This window comes from Amblyomma americanum, chromosome 3, assembly GCF_052857255.1.
Source record: "Amblyomma americanum isolate KBUSLIRL-KWMA chromosome 3, ASM5285725v1, whole genome shotgun sequence".
Taxonomy (NCBI): domain Eukaryota; kingdom Metazoa; phylum Arthropoda; class Arachnida; order Ixodida; family Ixodidae; genus Amblyomma; species Amblyomma americanum.
The window spans coordinates 36,071,978-36,095,578 of NC_135499.1; positions in this window are offsets into that span (position 1 = coordinate 36,071,978).

A 23,601-nucleotide genomic window follows, 5' to 3' on the forward strand; every position below is an offset into this window, starting at 1 on the left:
TGCAGCCGGCACGAAGATAGCAAGGATTGATCCATGCCAGACGCGTCGGTCGCCGTCGTGGCGTCAGCACGCCATCCTTTCGGTGTCAGGGAAAGTCCAGACGAGAGAGCTGGCGTCATCAAACCAAGCGCAGTCACGAGCACATGTACAAATGGTAAGGGTGAGAGCGGCATCCCAATTGCGGTGGCGTGGCCCGACGTGTCTAAGATGTTGGCGTCCTTTTCACTGTACGGATCAGCTGACAACGTTCCAGGTTGTCAAACGAAAGGTGATTCCACTTCCAAGGTTGCGGCCGGCAGGAATATAGGAATCATTGATCCATTGTAGACGCAACGGTCGCCGTCGTCGCACTAGTACGCCATCCTTCCGGTGTCAGGAAAAGCCCAGCCAAAGAAGCTGGCGTCCGCAAACCAAGCGCCGTCACGAGCTCCTGTACAATTGCGAATTGTGAGAGTAACATCCCAACTGCATTGGCGTGGCCCGACGTGTCGAAGAAGTTGGCGCTCTTTTCACTGCACGGATCAACTGACAGCGTTCCAGGTTGTCAAACGAAAGGTGATTCCACTTCCAAGGTTGTGACCGGCATGAATATAGGAAGCATTGATCCATTCAAGACGCGTCGGTCGCGGTCGTCGCGTCAGCACGCCGTCCTTTCGTTGTCAGGGAAAGTCCAGCTGAGGAAACTGGCGTCAGTAAACCAAGCGCAGTCACGAGCTCCTGTAAAAATGCGAATGGTGAGAGCGGCATCCCAAATGCGGTGGCGTGGCCCAACGTGTCTAAGATGTTGGCGCCCTTTTAACTGTACGGATCAGCTGACAGAGTTCCAGGTTGTCAAACGAAAGGTGATTCCACTTCCAAGGTTGCGGCCGGCATGAATATAGGAAGCATTGATACATTCAAGACGCGTCGGTCGCCGTCGTTGCGCCAGCACGCCATCCTTCCGGTGTCAGGGAAAGCCCAGTCTAGGAAGCTGGCGTCTTCAAACCAAGCGCAGTGACGAGCTCCTGTACAATTGCGAATTGTGAGAGTAACATCCCAACTGCGGTGGCGTGGCCCGACGTGTCTAAGATGTTGGCGCCCTTTTCACTGTACGGATCAGCTGACAGCGTTCCAGGTTGTCAAACGAAAGGTGATTCCACGCTCAGAAGGCGCGGTGAAGTTTGCGGCCGGCTCGAAGATAGGAAGCATTGATCCATTCCAGACGTGTCGGTCTCCGTCGTTGCGTCAGCACGCCATCGTTCCGGTGTCAGGGAAAGCCCAGCCTAAGAAGCTTGCGTCATCAAACCAAGCGCAGTCACGAGCACCTGTACAAATGCGAAGGGTCAGAGTAACATCCCCATTGCGGTGGCGTGGCCCGACGTGTCGTCGATCTTGGCGCCCTTTTCACTGCACGGATCAGCTGTCAGCGTTCCAGGTTGTCAAACGAAAGGTGATTCCACGTTCAGAATGGGCGGCGGAGATTGCGGCCGGCTCTAACATAGGAAGCATTGATCCATTCCAGACGCGTGGGTCGCCGTTGTTGCGTCAGCACGCCATCCTTCCGGTTTCAGGGAAAGCCCAGTCTAGGAAGCTGGCGTCATCAAACCAAGCGCAGTCACGAGCACCTGTACAAATGCGAAGGGTCAGAGCAACATCCCAACTGCGGTGGCGTGGCCCGGCGTGTCGAAAATGTTGGCGCCCTTTCCACTGCACGGATCAGCTGTCAGCGTTCCAGGTTATCAAACGAAAGGTGATTCCACGTTCAGAATGGGCGGCGAAAGTTGCGGCCGGCTCGAAGATAGGAAGCATTAATCCATTCTAGACGCGTCGGTCGCCGTCGTTGCGTCAGCACGCCATGCTTCCGGTGTCAGGGAAAGCACAGCCGAGAAAGCTGGATTCATCAAACCAAGCGCAGTCACGAGCACATGTACAAATGGGAAGGGTGAGAGCGGCATCCCAAATGCGGTGGCGTGTCAAGAAGTGTCTAAGATGTTGGCGCCCTTTTCACTGCACGTATCAGCTGACAGCGTTCCAGGTTGCCAAACGAAAGGCGATTCCACTTCCAAGGTTGCGGCCGGCATGAAGATAGGAACCATTGATCCATTCCAGACGCGTCTGTCGCCGTTGTTGCGTCAGCACGCCATGCTTCCGGTGTCAGGGAAAGCACAGCCGAGGAAGCTGGCCTCATGAAACCAAGCGCACTCACGAGCACATGTACAAATAGGAAGGGTGAGAGCGGCATCCCAAATGCGGTGGCGTGGCCCGACGTGTCTAAGATGGCACCCTTTTAACTGTACGGATCAGCTGACAGAGTTCCAGGTTGTAAACGAAAGGTGATTCCACTTCCAAGGTTGCGGCCGGCATGAATATAGGAAGCATTGATCCATTCAAGACGCGTCGGTCGCCGTCGTTGCGTCAGCACGCCATCCTTCCGGTTTCAGGGAAAGCCCAGTCTAGGAAGCTGGCGTCATCAAACCAAGCGCAGTCACGAGCACCTGTACAAATGCGAAGGGTCAGAGCAACATCCCAACTGCGGTGGCGTGGCCCGGCGTGTCGAAAATGTTGGCGCCCTTTTCACTGCACGGATCAGCTGTCAGCGTTCCAGGTTATCAAACGAAAGGTGATTCCACGTTCAGAAGGGGCGGTGAAAGTTGAGGCCAGCTCGAAGATAGGAAGCATTGATCCATTCCAGACGCGTCGGCCTCCGAGGTTGCGTCAGCACGCCATCGTTCCGGTGTCGGGGAAAGCCCAGCCTAGGAAGCTGGCGTCATCAAACCAAGCGCAGTGACGAGCACCTGTACAAATGCGAAGGATCAGAGCAACATCCCAACTGCGGCGGCATGGCCCGACGTGTCGAAGATGGTGCCCTTTTCACGGTACGGATCAGCTGACAGCGTTCCAGGTTGTGAAAGGAAAGGTGATTCCACACTCTGAAGGCGCGGTGAAGTATGCGGCCGGCTCGAAGATAGGAAGCATTGATCCATTGCAGACGCGTCGGTCGCGTCTTTGCGTCAGCACGCCGTACTTCGAGTGTCAGGGAAAGGCCAGCCTAGGAAGCTAGTGTCATCAAACCAAGCGCAGTCACGAGCACCTGTACAAATGCGAAAGATGAGAGCAACATCACAACTGCGGTGGCGTGGCCCGACGTGTCTAAGATGTTGGCGTCCTTTTCACTGTACGGATCAGCTGACAGCGTTCCAGGTTGCCAAACGAAAGGCGATTCCACTTCCAAGGTTGCGGCCGGCATGAAGATAGGAACCATTGATCCATTCCAGACACGGCGGTCGCCGTTGTCGCGTCAGCACGCCGTCCTTTCGTTGTCAGGGAAAGCCCAGCCGAGGAAGCTGGCGTCATCATACCAAGCGCAGTCACGAGCACCTGTACAAATACGAAGGAGGAGAGCAGAATCCCCACTGTGGTGGCGTGGTCCGACGTGTCGAAGATGTTGGCGCTCTTTTCACTGCACGGATCAGCTGACAGCGTTCCAGGTTGTCAAACGAAAGGTGATTCCATGTTCCGAAGGGGCGGTGAAAGTTGAGGCCAGCTCGAGGATAGGAAGCATTGATCCATTCCAGACGCGTCGGCCTCCGAGGTTGCGTCAGCACGCCATCGTTCCGGTGTCGGGGAAAGCCCAGCCTAGGAAGCTGGCGTCATCAAACCAAGCGCAGTGACGAGCACCTGTACAAATGCGAAGGATCAGAGCAACATCCCAACTGCGGCGGCATGGCCCGACGTGTCGAAGATGGTGCCCTTTTCACTGTACGGATCAGCTGACAGCGTTCGAGGTTGTGAAAGGAAAGGTGATTCCACACTCTGAAGGCGCGGTGAAGTATGCGGCCGGCTCGAAGATAGGAAGCATTGATCCATTGCAGACGCGTCGGTCGCGTCTTTGCGTCAGCACGCCGTACTTCGAGTGTCAGGGAAAGGCCAGCCTAGGAAGCTAGTGTCATCAAACCAAGCGCAGTCACGAGCTCCTGTACAATTGCGAATTGTGAGAGTAACATCCCAACTGCGGTGGCGTGGCCCGACGTGTCGAAGAAGTTGGCGCTCTTTTCACTGCACGGATCAACTGACAGCGTTCCAGGTTGTCAAACGAAAGGTGCTTCCACGTTCAGAAGGCGCGGTGAAGTTTGCGGCCGGCTCGAAGATAGGAAGCATTGATCCATTCCAGAAGTGTCGGTCTCCGTCGTTGCGTCAGCACGCCATCGTTCCGTTGTCAGGGAAAGCCCAGCCTAAGAAGCTTGCGTCATCAAACCAAGCGCAGTCACGAGCACCTGTACAAATGCGAACTGTCAGAGCAACATCCTAACTGCGGTGGCGTGGCCCGACGTGTCGAAGATCTTGGCGCCCTTTTCACTGCACGGATCAGCTGTCAGCGTTCCAGGTTGTAAACGAAAGGTGATTCCACGTTCAGAATGGGCGGCGAAGGTTGCGGCCGGCTCGAAGATAGGAAGCATTGATCCATTCCAGACGCGTCTGTCGCCGTTGTTCCGTCAGCACGCCATGCTTCCGGTGTCAGGGAAACTACAGCCGAGGAAGCTGGCCTCATGAAACCAAGCGCAGTCACGAGCACATGTACAAATGGGAAGGGTGAGAGCGGCATCCCAAATGCGGTGGCGTGACCCGACGTGTCTAAGATGTTGGCGCCCTTTTAACTGTACAGTTCAGCTGACAGAGTTCCAGGTTGTCAAACGAAAGGGGATTCCACTTTCAAGGTTGCGGCCGGCATGAATATAGGAAGCATTGATCCATTCAAGACGCGTCGGTCGCCGTCGTTGCGCCCGCACGCCATCCTTCCGGTGTCAGGGAAAGCACAGTCTAGGAAGCTGGCGTCATCAAACCAAGCGCAGTGACGAGCTCCTGTACAATTGCGAATTGTGAGAGTAACATCCCAACTGCGGTGGCGTGGCCTGACGTGTCGAAGAAGTTGGCGCTCTTTTCACTGCACGGATCAACTGACAGCGTTCCAGGTTGTCAAACAAAAGGTGCCTCCACGTTCAGAAGGGGCGGTGAAGGTTGCGGCCGGCTCGAAGATAGGAAGCATTAATCCATTCCAGACGCGTCGGTCGCCCTCGTTGCGTCAGCACGCCATCCTTCCGGTTTCAGGGAAAGCCCAGTCTAGGAAGCTGGCGTCATCAAACCAAGCGCAGTCAAGAGCACCTGTACAAATGCGAAGGGTCAGAGCAACATCCCAACTGCGGTGGCGTGGCCCGGCGTGTCGAAAATGTTGGCGCCCTTTTCACTGCACGGATCAGCTGTCAGCGTTCCAGGTTATCAAACGAAAGGTGATTCCACGTTCAGAATGGGCGGCGAAAGTTGCGGCCGGCTCGAAGATAGGAAGAATTGATCCATTCCAGACGCGTCGGTCGCCGTCGTTGCGTCAGCACGCCATGCTTCCGGTGTCAGGGAAAGCACAGCCGAGAAAGCTGGCCTCATCAAACCAAGCGCAGTCACGAGCACATGTACAAATGGGAAGGGTGAGAGCGGCATCCCAAATGCGGTGGCGTGGCAAGAAGTGTCTAAGATGTTGGCGCCCTTTTCACTGCACGTATCAGCTGACAGTGTTCCAGGTTGCCAAACGAAAGGTGATTCCACGCTCAGAAGGCGCGGTGAAGTTTGAGGCCGGCTCGAAGATAGGAAGCATTGATCCATTCCAGACGCGTCTGTCGCCGTTGTTGCGTCAGCACGTCATGCTTCCGGTGTCAGGGAAAGCACAGCCGAGGAAGCTGGCCTCATGAAACCAAGCGCAGTCACGAGCACATGTACAAATGGGAAGGGTGAGAGCGACATCCCAACTGCGGTGGCGTGGCCCAACGTGTCTAAGGTGTTGGCGCCCTTTCCACTGCACGGATCAGCTGTCAGCGTTCCAGGTTGTCAAACAAAAGGTGATTCCACGTTCAGAATGGGCGGCGAAGGTTGCGGCCGGCTCGAAGATAGGAAGCATTGATCCATTCCAGACGCGTCTGTCGCCGTTGTTGCGTCAGCACGCCATGCTTCCGGTGTCAGGGAAAGCACAGCCGAGGAAGCTGGCCTCATGAAACCAAGCGCAGTCACGAGCACATGTACAAATGGGAAGGGTGAGAGCGGCATCCCAAATGCGGTGGCGTGGCCCGACGTGTCTAAGATGTTGGCGCCCTTTTAACTGTACAGATCAGCTTACAGAGTTCCAGGTTGTCAAACGAAAGGTGATTCCACTTCCAAGGTTGCGGCCGACATGAATATAGGAAGCATTGATCCATTCAAGACGCGTCGGTCGCCGTCGTTGCGTCAGCACGCCATCCTTCCGGTGTCTGGGAAAGCCCAGTCTAGGAAGCTGGCGTCATCAAACCAAGCGCAGTCACGAGCACCTGTACAAATGCGAAGGGTCAGAGCAACATCCCTTCTGCGGTGGCGTGGCCCGGCATATTCGAAAATGTTGGCGCCCTTTTCACTGCACGGATCAGCAGTCAGCGTTCTAGGTTGTCAAACGAAAGGTGATTCCACGTTCAGAATGGGCGGTGAATATTGCGGCCGGCTCGAAGATAGGAAGCATTGATCCATTCCAGACGCGTCAGTCGCCCTCGTTGCGTCAGCACACCATTCTTGCGGTGTCAGGGAAAGCCCAGCCGAGGAAGCTGGCCTCATGAAACCAAGCGCACTCACGAGCACATGTACAAAATGGAAGGGTGAGAGCGGCATCCCAAATGCGGTGGCGTGGCCCAACGTGTCTAAGATGTTGGCGCCCTTTTAACTGTACGGATCAGCTGACAGAGTTCCAGGTTGTCAAACGAAAGGTGATTCCACTTCCAAGGTTGCGGCCGGCATGAATATAGGAAGTATTGATCCATTCAAGACGCGTTTGTCGCCGTCGTTGCGTCAGCACGCCATCCTTCCGGTTTCAGGGAAAGCCCAGTCTAGGAAGCTGGCGTCATCAAACCAAGCGCAGTCACGAGCACCTGTACAAATGCGAAGGGTCAGAGCAACCTCCCAACTGCGGTGGCGTGGCCCGGCGTGTCGAAAATGTTGGCGCCCTTTTCACTGCACGGATCAGCTGTCAGCGTTCCAGGTTATCACACGAAAGGTGATTCCACGTTCAGAATGGGCGGCGAAAGTTGCGGCCGGCTCGAAGATGGGAAGCATTAATCCATTCCAGACGCGTCGGTCGCCGTCATTGCGTCAGCACGCCATGCTTCCGGTGTCAGGGAAAGCACAGCCGAGAAAGCTGGCCTCATCAAACCAAGCGCAGTCACGAGCACATGTACAAATGGGAAGGGTGAGAGCGGCATCCCAAATGCGGTGGCTTGGCAAGAATGTCTAAGATGTTGGCGCCCTTTTCACTGCACGTATCAGCTGACAGCGTTCCAGGTTGCCAAACGAAAGGTGATTCCACTTCCTAGGTTGCGGCCGGCATGAAGATAGGAACCATTGATCCATTCCAGACGCGTCGGTCGCCGTCGTCGCTTCAGCACGCCGTCCTTTCGTTGTCAGGGAAAGTCCAGCTGAGGAAACTGGCGTCAGTAAACCAAGTGCAGTCACGAGCTCCTGTAAAAATGCGAATGGTGAGAGCAACATCCCAACTGCGGTGGCGTGGCCCGACGTGTCGAAGATCTTGGCGCCCTTTTCACTGCACGGATCAGCTGTCAGCGTTCCAGGTTGTCAAACGAAAGGTGATTCCACGTTCAGAATGGGCGGCGAAGGTTGCGGCCGGCTCGAAGATAGGAAGCATTGATCCATTCCAGACGCGTCTGTCGCCGTTGTTGCGTCAGCACGCCATGCTTTCGGTGTCAGGGAATTTACAGCCGAGGAAACTGGCCTCATGAAACCAAGCGCAGTCACGAGCACATGTACAAATGGGAAGGGTGAGAGCGGCATCTCAAATGCGGTGGCGTGGCCCGACGTGTCTAAGATGTTGGCGCCCTTTTAACTGTACAGATCAGCTGACAGAGTTCCAGGTTGTCAAACGAAAGGTGATTCCACTTCCAAGGTTGCGGCCGGCATGAATATAGGAAGCATTGATACATTCAAGACGCGTCGGTCGCCGTCATTGCGTCAGCACGCCATCCTCCCGGTGTCAGGGAAAGCCCAGTCTAGGAAGCTGGCGTCATCAAACCAAGCGCAGTGACGAGCTCCTGTACAATTGCGAATTGTGAGAGTAACATCCCAACTGCGGTGGCGTGGCCCGACGTGTCGAAGAAGTTGGCGCTCTTTCACTGCACGGATCAACTGACAGCGTTCACGGTTGTCAAACGAAAGGTGCTTCCACGTTCAGAAGTGGCGGTGAAGGTTGCGGCCGGCTCGAAGATAGGAAGCATTGATCCATTCCAGACGCGTCGGTCGCCCTCGTTGCGTCAGCACACCATTCTTCCGGTGTCAGGGAAAGCCCAGCCGAGAAAGCTTGCGTCATCAAACCAAGCGCAGTGACGAGCACCTGTACAAATGCGAAGGGTCCGAGCAACATCATAACTGCGGTGGCGTGGCCCGACGTGTCTAAGATGTTGGCGCCCTTTTCACTGTACGGATCAGCTGACAGCGTTCCAGGTTGTCAAACGAAAGGTGATTCCACGCTCAGAAGGCGCGGTGAAGATTGCGGCCGGCTCGAAGATAGGAAGCATTGATCCATTCCAGACGTGTCGGTCTCCGTCGTTGCGTCAGCACGCCATCGTTCCGGTGTCAGGGAAAGCCCAGCCTAAGAAGCTTGCGTCATCAAACCAAGCGCAGTCACGAGCACCTGTACAAATGCGAAGGGTCAGAGCAACATCCCAATTGCGGTGGCGTGGCCCGACGTGTCGACGATCTTGGCGCCCTTTTCACTGCACGGATCAGCTGTCAGCGTTCCAGGTTGTCAAACGAAAGGTGATTCCCCGTTCAGAATGGGCGGCGGAGGTTGCGGCCGGCTCGAACATAGGAAGCATTGATCCATTCCAGACGCGTCGGTCGCCGTTGTTGCGCCAGCACACCATTCGTCCGGTGTCAGGGAAAGCCCAGCCGAGGAAGCTTGCGTCATCAAACCAAGCGCAGTGACGAGCACGCGTACAAATGGGAAGGGTGAGAGCGGCATCCCAAATGCGGTGGCGTGGCCCGACGTGTCTAAGATGTTGGCGCCCTTTTAACTGTACAGATCAGCTGACAGAGTTCCAGGTTGTCAAACGAAAGGTGATTCAACTTCCAAGGTTGCGGCCGGCATGAATATAGGAAGCATTGATCCATTCAAGACGCGTCGGTCGCCGTCGTTGCGTCAGCACGCCATCCTTCCGGTGTCAGGGAAAGCCCAGCCTAGGAAGCTGGCGTCATCAAACCAAGCGCAGTGACGAGAACCTGTACAAATGCGAAGGATCAGAGCAACATCCCAACTGCGGCGGCATGGCCTGACGTGTCGAAGATGGCGCCCTTTTCACTGTACGGATCAGCTGACAGCGTTCTAGGTTGTGAAAGGAAAGGTGATTCCACGCTCAGAAGGCGCGGTGAAGTATGCGGCCGGCTCGAAGATAGGAAGCATTGATCCATTCCAGACGCGTCGGTTGCCCTCGTTGCGTCAGCACGCCATTCTTCCGGTGTCAGGGAAAGCCCAGCCGAGGAAGCTGGCGTCAGTAAACCAAGCCCAGTCACGAGCTCCTGTAAAAATGCGAATGGTGAGAGCAACATCCCAACTGCGGTGGCGTTGCCCAACGTTTAGAAGATGTTGACGCCCTTTTCACTGTACGGACCAGCTGACAGCGTTCCAGGTTGTCAAACGAAAGGTGATTCCACGTTCAGAAGTGTCGGTGAAGGTTGCGGTCGGCTAGAAGGTAGGAAGCATTGATACATTCTAGACGCGTCGGTCGCCGTCGTTCCATCAGCACGCCATCCTTCCGGTGTCAGGGAAAGCCCAGCCTAGGAAGCTGGCGTCATCAAACCAAGCGCAGTCACGAGCACCTCTACAAATGCGAATGGCGAGAGCAACATCCCAACTGCGGTGGCATGGCCCGACGTGTCGAAGATGGCGCCCTTTCCACTGCACGGATAAGTTGACAGCATTCCAGGTTGACGAACGAAAGGTGATTCCATGTTCAGAAGTGGCGGCGAAGATTTTGGTCGGCTCGAAGATTGGAAGCATTGATCCATTCAGGACGCGTCGGTCTCCGTCGTTGCGTCAGCACGCCATCGTTCCGGTGTCAGGGAAAGCCCAGCCTAGGAATCTGGCGTCACCAAACCAAGCGCAATGACGAACACCTTTACAAATGCGAAGGGTTAGAGCAACATACCAACTGCGGTGGCGTTGCCCGACGTGTCTATGATGTTGGCGTCCTTTTAACTGTACGGATCAGCTGACAGCGTTCCAGGTTGTCAAACGAAAGGTGATTCCCCTACCAAGGTTGCAGCCGGCACGAAGATAGGAAGCATTGATCCATGCCTGACGCGTCGGTCGCCGTCGTCGCGTCAGCACGCCATCCTTCCGGTGTCAGGAAAAGCCCAGCCAAAGAAGCTGGCGTCCGCAAACCAAGCGCAGTCACGAGCTCCTGTACAAATGCGAAGGGTCAGAGCAACATCCCAACTGCGGTGGCGTGGCCCGACGGGTCGAAGACCTTGGCGCCCTTTTCACTGCACGGATCAGCTGTCAGAGCGTTCCAGGTTGTCAAATGAAAGCTGATTCCACGTTCAGAATGGGCGGCGAAGGTTGCGACCGGCTCGAAGATAGGAAGCATTGATCCATTCAAGACGCGTCTGTCGCCGTTGTTGCGTCAGCACGCCATGCTTCCGGTGTCAGGGAAAGCACAGCCGAGGAAGCTGGTGTCATCAAACCAAGCGCTGTCACGAGCACCTCTACAAATGCGAATGGCGAGAGCAACATCCCAACTGCGGTGGCATGGCCCGACGTGTCGAAGATGGCGCCCTTTTCACTGCACGGATCAGCTGTCAGCGTTCCAGGTTGTCAAACGAATGGTAATTCCACGTTCAGAATGGGCGGCGGAGGTTGCGGCCGGCTCGAAGATAGGAAGCATTGATCCATTCCAGACGCGTCGGTCGCCGTTGTTGTGTCAGCACGCCATGCTTCCGGTGTCAGGAAAAGCACAGCCGAGGAAGCTGGCCTCATGAAACCAAGCGCACTCACGAGCACATGTACAAAATGGAAGGGTGAGATCGGCATCCCAAATGCGGTGGCGTGGCCCAACGTGTCTAAGATGTTGGCGCCCTTTTAACTGTACGGATCAGCTGACAGAGTTCCAGATTGTCAAACGAAAGGTGATTCCACTTCCAAGGTTGCGGCCGGCATGAATATAGGAAGTATTGATCCATTCAAGACGCGTCGGTCGCCGTCGTTGCGTCAGCACGCCATCCTTCCGGTTTCAGGGAAAGCCCAGTCTAGGAAGCTGGCGTCATCAAACCAAGCGCAGTCACGAGCAGCTGTACAAATGTGAAGGGTCAGAGCAACCTCCCAACTGCGGTGGCGTGGCCCGGCGTGTCGAAAATGTTGGCGCCCTTTTCACTGCACGGATCAGCTGTCAGCGTTCCAGGTTATCAAACGAAAGGTGATTCCACGTTCAGAATGGGCAGCGAAAGTTGCGGCCGGCTCGAAGATAGGAAGCATTAATCCATTCCAGACGCGTCGGTCGCCGTCGTTGCGTCAGCACGCCATGCTTCCGGTGTCAGGGAAAGCACAGCCGAGAAAGCTGGCCTCATCAAACCAAGCGCAGTCACGAGCACATGTACAAATGGGAAGGGTGAGAGCGGCATCCCAAATGCGGTGGCGTGGCAAGAATGTCTAAGATGTTGGCGCCCTTTTCACTGCACGTATCAGCTGACAGCGTTCCAGGTTGCCAAACGAAAGGCGATTCCACTTCCTAGGTTGCGGCCGGCATGAAGATAGGAACCATTGATCCATTCTAGACGCGTCGGTCGCCGTCGTCGCTTCAGCACGCCGTCCTTTCGTTGTCAGGGAAAGTCCAGCTGAGGAAACTGGCGTCAGTAAACCAAGCGCAGTCACGAGCTCCTGTAAAAATGCGAATGGTGAGAGCAACATCCCAACTGCGGTGGCGTGGCCCGACGTGTCGAAGATCTTGGCGCCCTTTTCAATGCACGGATCAGCTGTCAGCGTTCGAGGTTGTCACACGAAAGGTGATTCCACGTTCAGAATGGGCGGCGAAGGTTGCGGCCGGCTCGAAGATAGGAAGCATTGATCCATTCCAGACGCGTCTTTCGCCGTTGTTGCGTCAGCACGCCATGCTTCCGGTGTCAGGTAATTTACAGCCGAGGAAACTGGCCTCATGAAACCAAGCGCAGTCACGAGCACATGTACAAATGGGAAGGGTGAGAGCGGCATCCCAAATGCGGTGGCGTGACCCGACGTGTCTAAGATGTTGGCGCCCTTTTAACTGTACAGATCAGCTGACAGAGTTCCAGGTTGTCAAACGAAAGGTGATTCCACTTCCAAGGTTGCGGCCGGCATGAATATAGGAAGCATTGATTCATTCAAGACGCGTCGGTCGCCGTCGTTGCGTCAGCACGCCATCCTTCCGGTGTCAGGGAAAGCCCAGTCTAGGAAGCTGGCGTCATCAAACCAAGCGCAGTGACGAGCTCCTGTACAACTGCGAACTGTGAGAGCAACATCCCAACTGCGGCGGCATGGCCTGACGTGTCGAAGATGGCGCCCTTTTCACTGTACGGATCAGCTGACAGCGTTCCAGGTTGTCAAACGAAAGGTGATTCCACGCTCAGAAGGCGCGGTGAAGTTTGCGGCCGGCTCGAAGATAGGAAGCATTGATCCATTCCAGACGTGTCGGTCTCCGTCGTTGCGTCAGCACGCCATCGTTCCGGTGTCAGGGAAAGCCCAGCCTAAGAAGCTTGCGTCATCAAACCAAGTGCAGTCACGAGCACCTGTACAAATGCGAAGGGTCAGACCAACATCCCAATTGCGGTGGCGTGGCCCGACGTGTCGACGATCTTGGCGCCCTTTTCACTGCACGGATCAGCTGTCAGCGTTCCAGGTTGTCAAACGAAAGGTGATTCCACGTTCAGAATGGGCGGCGGAGGTTGCGGCCGGCTCGAAGATAGGAAGCATTGATTCATTCCAGACGCGTCGGTCGCCGTTGTTGCGTCAGCACGTCATGCTTCCGGTGTCAGGAAAAGCACAGCCGAGGAAGCTGGCCTCATGAAACCAAGCGCACTCACGAGCACATGTACAAAATGGAAGGGTGAGAGCGGCATCCCAAATGCGGTGGCGTGGTCCGACGTGTCTAAGATGTTGGCGCCCTTTTAACTGTACGGATCAGCTGACAGAGTTCCAGGTTGTCAAACGAAAGGTGATTTCACTTCCAAGTTTGCGGCCGGCATGAATATTGGAAGCATTGATCCATTCAAGACGCGTCGGTCGCCGTCGTCGCTTCAGCACGCCGTCCTTTCGTTGTCAGGGAAAGTCCAGCTGAGGAAACTGGCGTCAGTAAACCAAGCGCAGTCACGAGCTCCTGTAAAAATGCGAATGGTGAGAGCAACATCCCAACTGCGGTGGCGTTGCCCGACGTTTAGAAGATGTTGACGCCCTTTTTCTGTACGGACCAGCTGACAGCGTTTCAGGTTGTCAAACGAAAGGTGATTCCACGTTCAGAATTGTCGGTGAGAGTTGCGGTCGGCTAGAAGGTAGGAAGCATTGATACATTCTAGACACGTCGATCGCCGTGATGCATCAGCACGCCATACTTCCGGTGTCAGGGAAAGCCCAGCCGAGGAAGCTGGCGTCATCATACCAAGGGCAGTCACGAGCACCTGTACAAATACGAAGGAGAGCAAAATCCCCACTGTGGTGGCGTGGTCCGACGTGTCGAAGATGTTGGCGCTCTTTTCACTGCACGGATCAGCTGACAGCGTTCCAGGTTGTCAAACGAAAGGTGATTCCAAGTTCAGAAGGGGCGGTGAAAGTTGAGGCCAGCTCGAAGATAGGAAGCATAATCCATTGCAGACGCGTCGGTCGCGTCTCTGCGTCAGCACGCCGTACTTCCAGTGTCAGGGAAAGGCCAGCCTAGGAAGTTAGTGTCATCAAACCAAGCGCAGTCACTAGCACCTGTACAAATGCGAAAGATGAGAGCAACATCCCAACTGCGGTGGCGTGGCCCGACGTGTCTAAGATGTTGGCGTCCTTTTCACTGTACGGATCAGCTGACAGCGTTCCAGGTTGTCAAACGAAAGGTGATTCCACTTCCAAGGTTGCGGCCGGCACGAATATAGGAAGCATTGATCCATTGCAGACGCAACGGTCGCCGTCGTTGCACTAGCACGCCATCCTTCCGGTGTCAGGAAAAGCCCAGCCAAAGAAGCTGGCATCCACAAACCAAGCGCAGTCACGAGCTCCTGTACAATTGCGAATTGTGAGGTAACATCCCAACTGCGGTGGCGTGGCCCGACGTGTCGAAGAAGTTGGCGCTCTTTTCACTGCACGGATCAACTGACAGCGTTCCAGGTTGTCAAACGAAAGGTGCTTCCACGTTCAGAAGGCGCGGTGAAGTTTGCGGCCGGCTCGAAGATAGGAAGCATTGATCCATTCCAGAAGTGTCGGTCTCCGTCGTTGCGTCAGCACGCCATCGTTCCGTTGTCAGGGAAAGCCCAGCCTAAGAAGCTTGCGTCATCAAACCAAGCGCAGTCACGAGCACCTGTACAAATGCGAAGGGTCAGAGCAAAATCCCAACTGCGGTGGAATGGCCCGACGTGTCGAAGATCTTGGCGCCCTTTTCACTGCACGGATCAGCTGTCAGCGTTCCAGGTTGTCAAACGAAAGGTGATTCCAAGTTCAGAATGGGCGGCGAAGGTTGCGGTCGGCTTGAAGATAGGAAGCATTAATCCATTCCAGACGCGTCTGTCGCCGTTGTTGAGTCAGCACGCCATGCTTCCGGTGTCAGGGAATTTACAGCCGAGGAAACTGGCCTCATGCAACCAAGCGCAGTCACGAGCACATGTACAAATGGGAAGGGTGAGAGCGGCATCCCAAATGCGGTGGCGTGGCCCGACGTGTCTAAGATGTTGGCGCCCTTTTAACTGTACAGATCAGCTGACAGAGTTCCAGGTTGTCAAACGAAAGGTGATTCCACTTCCAAGGTTGCGGCCGGCATGAATATAGGAAGCATTGATCCATTCAAGACGCGTCGGTCGCCGTCGTTGCGTCAGCACGCCATCCTTCCGGTGTCAGGGAAAGCCCAGTCTAGGAAGCTGGCGTCATCAAACCAAGCGCAGTGACGAGCTCCTGTACAATTGTGAATTGTGAGAGTAACAATCCAACTGTGGTGGCGTGGCCCGACGTGTCGAAGAAGTTGGCGCTCTTTTCACTGCACGGATCAACTGACAGCGTTCCAGGTTGTCAAACGAAAGGTGCTTCCACGTTCAGAAGGGGCGGTGAAGGTTGCGGCCGGCTCGAAGATAGGAAGCATTGATCCATTCCAGACGCGTCGGTCGCCCTCGTTGCATCAGCACACCATTCTTCCGGTGTCAGGGAAAGCCCAGCCGAGGAAGCTTGCGTCATCAAACCAAGCGCAGTGACGAGCACCTGTACAAATGCGAAGGGTCTGAGCAACATCCCAACTGCGGTGGCGTGGCCCGACGTGTCTAAGATGTTGGCGCCCTTTTCACTGTACGGATCAGCTGACAGCGTTCCAGGTTGTCAAACGAAAGGTGATTCCACGCTCAGAAGGCGCTTTGAAGTTTGCGGCCGGCTCGAAGATAGGAAGCATTGATCCATTCCAGACGTGTCGGTCTCCGTCGTTTCGTCAGCACGCCATCGTTCCGGTGTCAGGGAAAGCGCAGCCTAAGAAGCTTGCGTCCTCAAACCAAGCGCAGTCACGAGCACCTGTACAAATGCGAAGGGTCAGAGCAACATCCCAACTGCGGTGGCGTGGCCCGACGTGTCGAAGATCTTGGCGCCCTTTTCACTGCACGGATCAGCTGTCAGCGTTCCAGGTTGTCAAACGAAAGGTGATTCCACGTTCAGAATGGGCGGCGAAGGTTGCGGCCGGCTCGAAGATAGGAAGCATTGATCCATTCCAGACGCGTCTGTCGTCGTTGTTGCGTCAGCACGCCATCCTTCCGGTGTCAGGGAAAGCCCAGCCTAGGAAGCTGGCATCATCAAACCAAGCGCAGTCACGAGCACCTGTACAAATGCGAAGGATGAGAGCAGCATCCCAACTGCGGTGGCGTGGCCCGACGTGTCGAAGATGTTGGCGCCCTTTTCACTGCCCGGGTCAGCTGACAGCGCTCCAGGTTGTCAAAATAAAGGTGATTCCACGTTCAGAAGTGGCGGTGAACGTTGCGGTCGGCTCGAAGAAAGGAAGCATTGATCCAATCCAGACGCGTCAGTCGGCGTCGTTGCGTCAGCACGCCATCCTTCCGGTGTCAGGGGAAGCACAGCCGAGGAAGCTGGTGTCATAAAACCAAGCGCTGTCACGAGCACCTCTACAAATGAGAATGGCGAGAGCAACATCCCAACTGCGGTGGCATGGCCCGACGTGTCGAAGATGGCGCCCTTTCCACTGCACGGATAAGTTGACAGCATTCCAGGTTGACGAACGAAAGGTGATTCCATGTTCAGAAGTGGCGGCAAAGGTTTTGGTCGGCTCGAAGATTGGAAGCATTGATCCATTCAGGACGCGTCGGTCTCCGTCGTTGCGTCAGCACGCCATCGTTCCGGTGTCAGGGAAAGCCCAGCCTAAGAAGCTTGCGTCATCAAACCAAGTGCAGTCACGAGTACCTGTACAAATGCGAAGGGTCAGAGCAACATCCCAATTGCGGTGGCGTGGCCCGACGTGTCGACGATCTTGGCGCCCTTTTCACTGCACGGATCAGCTGTCAGCGTTCCAGGTTGTCAAACGAAAGGTGATTCCACGTTCAGAATGGGCGGCGAAGGTTGCTGCCGGCTCGAAGATAGGAAGCATTGATCCATTCCAGACGCGTCTGTCGCCGTTGTTGCGTCAGCACGCCATGCTTCCGGTGTCAGGGAATTTACAGCCGAGGAAACTGGCCTCATGAAACCAAGCGCAGTCACGAGCACATGTACAAATGGGAAGGGTGAGAGCGGCATCCCAAATGCGGTGGCGTGGCCCTACGTGTCTAAGATGTTGGCGCCCTTTTAACTGTACAGATCAGCTGACAGAGTTCCAGGTTGTCAAATGAAAGGTGATTCCACTTCCAAGGTTGCGGCCGGCATGAATATAGGAAGCATTGATCCATTCAAGACGCGTCGGTCGCCGTCGTTGCGTCAGCACGCCATCCTTCCGGTGTCAGGGAAAGCCCAGCCTAGGAAGCTAGTGTCATCAAACCAAGCGCAGTCACGAGCAAATGTACAAATGCGAAAGATGAGAGCAACATCCCAACTGCGGTGGCGTTGCCCAACGTTTAGAAGATGTTGACGCCCTTTTCACTGTACGGACCAGCTGACAGCGTTCCAGGTTGTCAAACGAAAGGTGCCTCCACGTTCAGAAGGGGCGGTGAAGGTTGCGGCCGGCTCGAAGATAGGAAGCATTGATCCATTCCAGACGCGTCGGCCTCCGTCGTTGCGTCAGCACGCCATAGTTCCGGTGTCGGGGAAAGCCCAGCCTAGGAAGCTGGCGTCATCAAACCAAGCGCAGTGACGAGAACCTGTACAAATGCGAAGGATCAGAGCAACATCCCAACTGCGGCGGCATGGCCTGACGTGTCGAAGATGGCGCCCTTTTCACTGTACGGATCAGCTGACAGCGTTCCAGGTTGTGAAAGGAAAGGTGATTCCTCGCTCAGAAGGCGCGGTGAAGTATGCGGCCGGCTCGAAGATTAGAAGCATTGATCCATTCCAGACGCGTCGGTTGCCCTCGTTGCGTCAGCACACCATTCTTCCGGTGTCAGGGAAAGCCCAGCCGAGGAAGCTGGCGTCAGTAAACCAAGCGCAGTCACGAGCTCCTGTAAAAATGCGAATGGTGAGAGCAACATCCCAACTGCGGTGGCGTTGCCCAACGTTTAGAAGATGTTGACGCCCTTTTCACTGTAGGGACCAGCTGACAGCGTTCCAGGTTGTCAAACGAAAGGTGATTCCACGTTCAGAAGTGTCGGTGAAGGTTGCGGTCGGCTAGAAGGTAGGAAGCATTGATACATTCTAGACACGTCGACCGCCGTCGATGCATCAGCACGCCATCCTTCCGGTGTCAGGGAAAGCCCAGCCGAGGAAGCTGGCGTCATCATACCAAGCGCAGTCACGAGCACCTGTACAAATGCGAAGGGTCAGAGCAACATCCCCACTGCGGTGGCGTGGCCTGACGTGTCGAAGATGTTGGCGCCCTTTTCACTGCACGGATCAACTGACAGAGTTCCAGGTTGTCAAACGAAAGGTGCTTCCACGTTCAGAAGGGGCGTTGAAGGTTGCGGTCGGCTCGAAGAAAGGAAGCATTGATCCAATCCAGACGCGTCAGTCGGCGTCGTTGCGTCAGCACGCCATCCTTCCGGTGTCAGGGGAAGCACAGCCGAGGAAGCTGGTGTCATCAAACCAAGCGCTGTCACGAGCACCTCTACAAAGGCGAATGGCGAGAGCAACATCCCAACTGCGGTGGCATGGCCCGACGTGTCGAAGATGGCGCCCTTTCCACTGCACGGATAAGTTGACAGCATTCCAGGTTGACGAACGAAAGGTGATTCCATGTTCAGAAGTGGCGGTGAAGGTTTTGGTCGGCTCGAAGATTGGAAGCATTGATCCATTCAGGACGCGTCGGTCTCCGTCGTTGCGTCAGCACGCCATCGTTCCGGTGTCAGGGAAAGCCCAGCCTAGGAATCTGGCGTCACCAAACCAAGCGCAATGACGAACACCTTTACAAATGCGAAGGGTTAGAGCAACATACCAACAGCGGTGGCGTTGCCCGACGTGTCTATGATGTTGGCGTCCTTTTAACTGTACGGATCAGCTGACAGCGTTCCAGGTTGTCCCCTGCCAAGGTTGCAGCCGGCACGAAGATAGGAAGCATTGATCCATGCCTGACGCGTCGGTCCCCGTCGTCGCGTCAGCACGCCATGCTTCCGGTGTCAGGGAAAGCACAGCCGAGGAAGTTTGCGTCATCAAACCAAGCGCAGTGACGAGCACCTGTACAAATGCGAAGGGTCAGAGCAACATCCCAACTGCGGTGGCGTGGCCCGACGTGTCTAAGATGTTAGCGCCCTTTTCACTGTACGGATCAGCTGACAGCGTTCCAGGTTGTCAAACGAAATGTGATTCCAAGTTCAGAAGGGGCGGTGAAAGTTGAGGCCAGCTTGAAGATAGGAAGCATTGATCCATTCCAGACGCGTCGGCCACCGTCGTTGCGTCAGCACGCCATCGTTCCGGTGTCGCGGAAAGCCCAGCCTAGGAAGCTGGCGTCATCAAACCAAGCGCAGTGACGAGCACCTGTACAAATACGAAGGGTCAGAGCAACATCCCAACTGCGGCGGCATGGCCTGACCTGTCGAAGATGGCGCCCTTTTCACTGTACGGATCAGCTGACAGCGTTCCAGGTTGTGAAATGAAAGGTGATTCCACGCTCAGAAGGCGCGGTGAAGTATGCGGCCGGCTCGAAGATAGGAAGCACTGATCCATTCCAGACGCGTCGGTTGCCCTCGTTGCGTCAGCACACCATTCTTCCGGTGTCAGGGAAAGCCCAGCCGAGGAAGCTGGCGTCAGTAAACCAAGCGCAGTCACGAGCTCCTTTAAAAATGCGAATGGTGAGAGCAACATCCCAACTGCGGTGGCGTTGCCCAACGCTTAGAAGATGTTGACGCCCTTTTCACTGTACGGACCAGCTGACAGCGTTCCAGGTTGTCAAACGAAAGGTGATTCCACGTTCAGAAGTGTCGGTGAAGGTTGCGGTCGGCTAGAAGGTAGGAAGCATTAATACATTCTAGACACGTCGACCGCCGTCGATGCATCAGCACGCCATCCTTCCGGTGTCAGGGAAAGCCCAGCCGAGGAAGCTGGCGTCATCATACCAAGCGCAGTCACGAGCACCTGTACAAATGCGAAGGGTCAGAGCAACATCCCCACTGCGGTGGCGTGGCCCGACGTGTCGAAGATGTTGGCGCCCTTTTCACTGCACGGATCAACTGACAGAGTTCCAGGTTGTCAAACGAAAGGTGCTTCCACGTTCAGAAGGGGCGTTGAAGGTTGCGGCCGGCTCGAAGATAGTTAAGCATTGATCCATTTCAGACGCGTCGGTCGCCGTCGTACCATCAGCACGCCATCCTTCCGGTGTCATGGAAAGCCCAGCCTAGGAAGCTGGCGTCATCAAACCAAGCGCAGCCACGAGCACCTGTACAAATGCGAAGGATGAGAGCAGCATCCCAACTGCGGTGGCGTGGCCCGACGTGTCGAAGATGTTGGCGCCATATTCACTGCCCGGGTCAGCTGACAGCGCTCCAGGTTGTCAAAATAAAGGTGATTCCACGTTCAGAAGTGGCGGTGAACGTTGCGGTCGGCTCGAAGAAAGGAAGCATTGATCCAATCCAGACGCGTCAGTCGGCGTCGTTGCGTCAGCACGCCATCCTTCCGGTGTCAGGGGAAGCACAGCCGAGGAAGCTGGTGTCATCAAACCAAGCGCTGTCACGAGCACCTCTACAAAGGCGAATGGCGAGAGCAACATCCCAACTGCGGTGGCATGGCCCGACGTGTCGAAGATGGCGCCCTTTCCACTGCACGGATAAGTTGACAGCATTCCAGGTTGACGAACGAAAGGTGATTCCATGTTCAGAAGTGGCGGTGAAGGTTTTGGTCGGCTCGAAGATTGGAAGCATTGATCCATTCAGGACGCGTCGGTCTCCGTCGTTGCGTCAGCACGCCATCGTTCCGGTGTCAGGGAAAGCCCAGCCTAGGAATCTGGCGTCACCAAACCAAGCGCAATGACGAACACCTTTACAAATGCGAAGGGTTAGAGCAACATACCAACTGCGGTGGCGTTGCCCGACGTGTCTATGATGTTGGCGTCCTTTTAACTGTACGGATCAGCTGACAGCGTTCCAGGTTGTCCCCTACCAAGGTTGCAGCCGGCACGAAGATAGGAAGCATTGATCCATGCCTGACGCGTCGGTCCCCGTCGTCGCGTCAGCACGCCATCCTTCCGGTGTCAGGAAAAGCCCAGCCAAAGAAGCTGGCGTCCGCAAACCAAGCGCAGTCACGAGCTCCCGTACAAATGCGAAGGGTCAGAGCAACATCCCAACTGCGGTGGCGTGGCCCGACGTGTCGAAGGTCTTGGCGCCCTTTTCACTGCACGGATCAGCTGTCAGCGTTCCAGGTTGTCAAACGAAAGGTGATTCCACGTTCAGAATGGGCGGCGAAGGTTGCGACCGGCTCGAAGATAGGAAGCATTGATCCATTCCAGACGCGTCTGTCGCCGTTGTTGCGTCAGCACGCCATGCTTCCGGTGTCAGGGAAAGCACAGCCGAGGAAGCTGGCCTCATGAAACCAAGCGCAGTCACGAGCACATGTACAAATGGGAAGGGTGAGAGCGGCATCCCAAATGCGGTGGCGTGGCCCGACGTGTCTAAGATGTTGGCGCCCTTTTAACTGTACAGATCAGCTGACAGAGTTCCAGGTTGTCAAACGAAAGGTGATTCCACTTCCAAGGTTGCGGCCAGCATGAATATAGGAAGCATTGATCCATTCAAGACGCGTCGGTCACTGTCGTTGCGTCAGCACGCCATCCTTCCGGTGTCAGGGAAAGCCCAGTCTAGGCAGCTGACGTCATCAAACCAAGCGCAGTCACGAGCACCTGTACAAATGCGAAGGGTTCGAGCAACATACCAACTGCGGTGGCGTGGCCCGACGTGTCTAAGATGTTGGCGCTCTTTTCACTTTGCGGATCAGCTGACAGCGTTCCAGGTTGACTAACGAAAGGTGATTCCATGTTCAGAAGTGGCGGTGAAGGTTGCGATCGGCTCGAAGATAGGAAGCATTGATCCAATCCAGACACGTCGGTAGCCCTCGTTGCGTCAGCACGCCATCATTCCGGTGTCAGAGAAAGCCCAGACTAGGAAGCTTGCGTCATCAAACCAAGCGCAGTCACGAGCACCTGTACAAATGCGAAGGGACAGAGCAACATCCAAACTGCGGTGGCGTTGCCCGACGTGTCGAAGATGTTGGCGCCCTTTTCACTGCACGGATCAGCTGTCAGCGTTCCAGGTTGTCAAACGAAAGGCGATTCCACTTCCAAGGTTGCGGCAGACATAAAGATAGGAAGCATTGATCCATTCCAGACGCGTCGGTCGCCGTCGTCGCGTCAGCACGCCATCCTTTCGGTGTCAGGGAAAGTCCAGCTGAGGAAGCTGGCGTCAGCAAACCAAGCGCAGTCACGAGCTCCTGTAAAAATACGAATGGTGAGAGCAACATCCCAACTGCGGTGGCGTTGCCCGATGTGTAGAAGATGTTGGCGCCCTTTTCACTGTACGGACCAGCTGACAGCGTTCCAGGTTGTCAAACGAAAGGTGATTCCAAGTTCAGAAGGGGCGGTGAAGGTTGAGGCCAGCTCGAAGATAGGAAGCATTGATCCATTCCAGACGCGTCGGTCTCCGTCGTTGTGTCAGCGCGCCATCGTTCCGGTGTCGGGGAAAGCCCAGCCTAGGAAGCTGGCGTCGTCAAACCAAGCGCAGTGACGAGCACCTGAACAAATGCGAAGGATCAGAGCAACAACCCAACTGCGGTGGCATGGCCCAACGTGTCTAAGACGTTGGCGCCCTTTTAACAGTACGGATCAGCAGACAGCGTTCCAGATTGTCAAACGAAAGGTGATTCCACGGTCAAGGTTGCGGCCGGCTCGAAGATAGGCAGCATTGATCCATTCCAGACGCGTCATTCGCGGTCATTGCGTCAGCACGCCATCCTTCCGGTATCAGGGGAAGCACAGCTGAGGAAGCTGGTGTCATCAAACCAAGCGCAGTCACGAGCACCTGTACAAATGCGAGAGGTGAGAGCAACATCCCAACTGTGGTATCGTGGCCCGACGTGTCTAAGATGTTGGCGTCCTTTTCACTGTACGAATCAGCTGACAGCGTTCCAGGTTGTCAAACGAAAGGTGATTCCACTTCCAAGGTTGCGGCCGGCACGAAGATAGAAAGCATTGATCCATTCCAGACGCGTCGGTCCCTGTCGTTGCTTCAGCACGCCATCCTTTCAGTGTCAGGGAAAGAGCACCCGAGGAAGCTAGCGTCAGCAAACCAAGCGCAGTCACGAGCTCCAGTATAAATGCGAATGGTAAGAGCAACATCCCAACTGCGGGGGCGTGGCCCGATGTGTCGAAGATGTTGGCGCACTTTTCACTGTACGGATCAGCTGACAGCGTTCCAGGTTGTCAAACGAAAGGTGATTTCACGTTCAAGGTTGCGGCCGGCTCGAAGATAGGAAGCATTCATCCATTCCAGACACGGCAGTCACCGTCGTTGCGTCAGCACGCCATCCTTCCGGTGTCAGGGGATGCACAGCCGAGGAAGCTGGTGTCATCAAACCAAGCGCAGTGACGAGCACCTGTACAAATGCGAATGGTGAGAGCAACATCCCAAATGCGGTGGCGTTGCCCAACGTTTAGAAGATGTTGACGCCCTTTTCACTGTACGGACCAGCTGACAGCGTTCCAGGTTGTCAAACGAAAGGTGATTCCACGTTCAGAAGTGTCGGTGAAGGTTGCGGTCGGCTAGAAGGTAGGAAGCATTAAT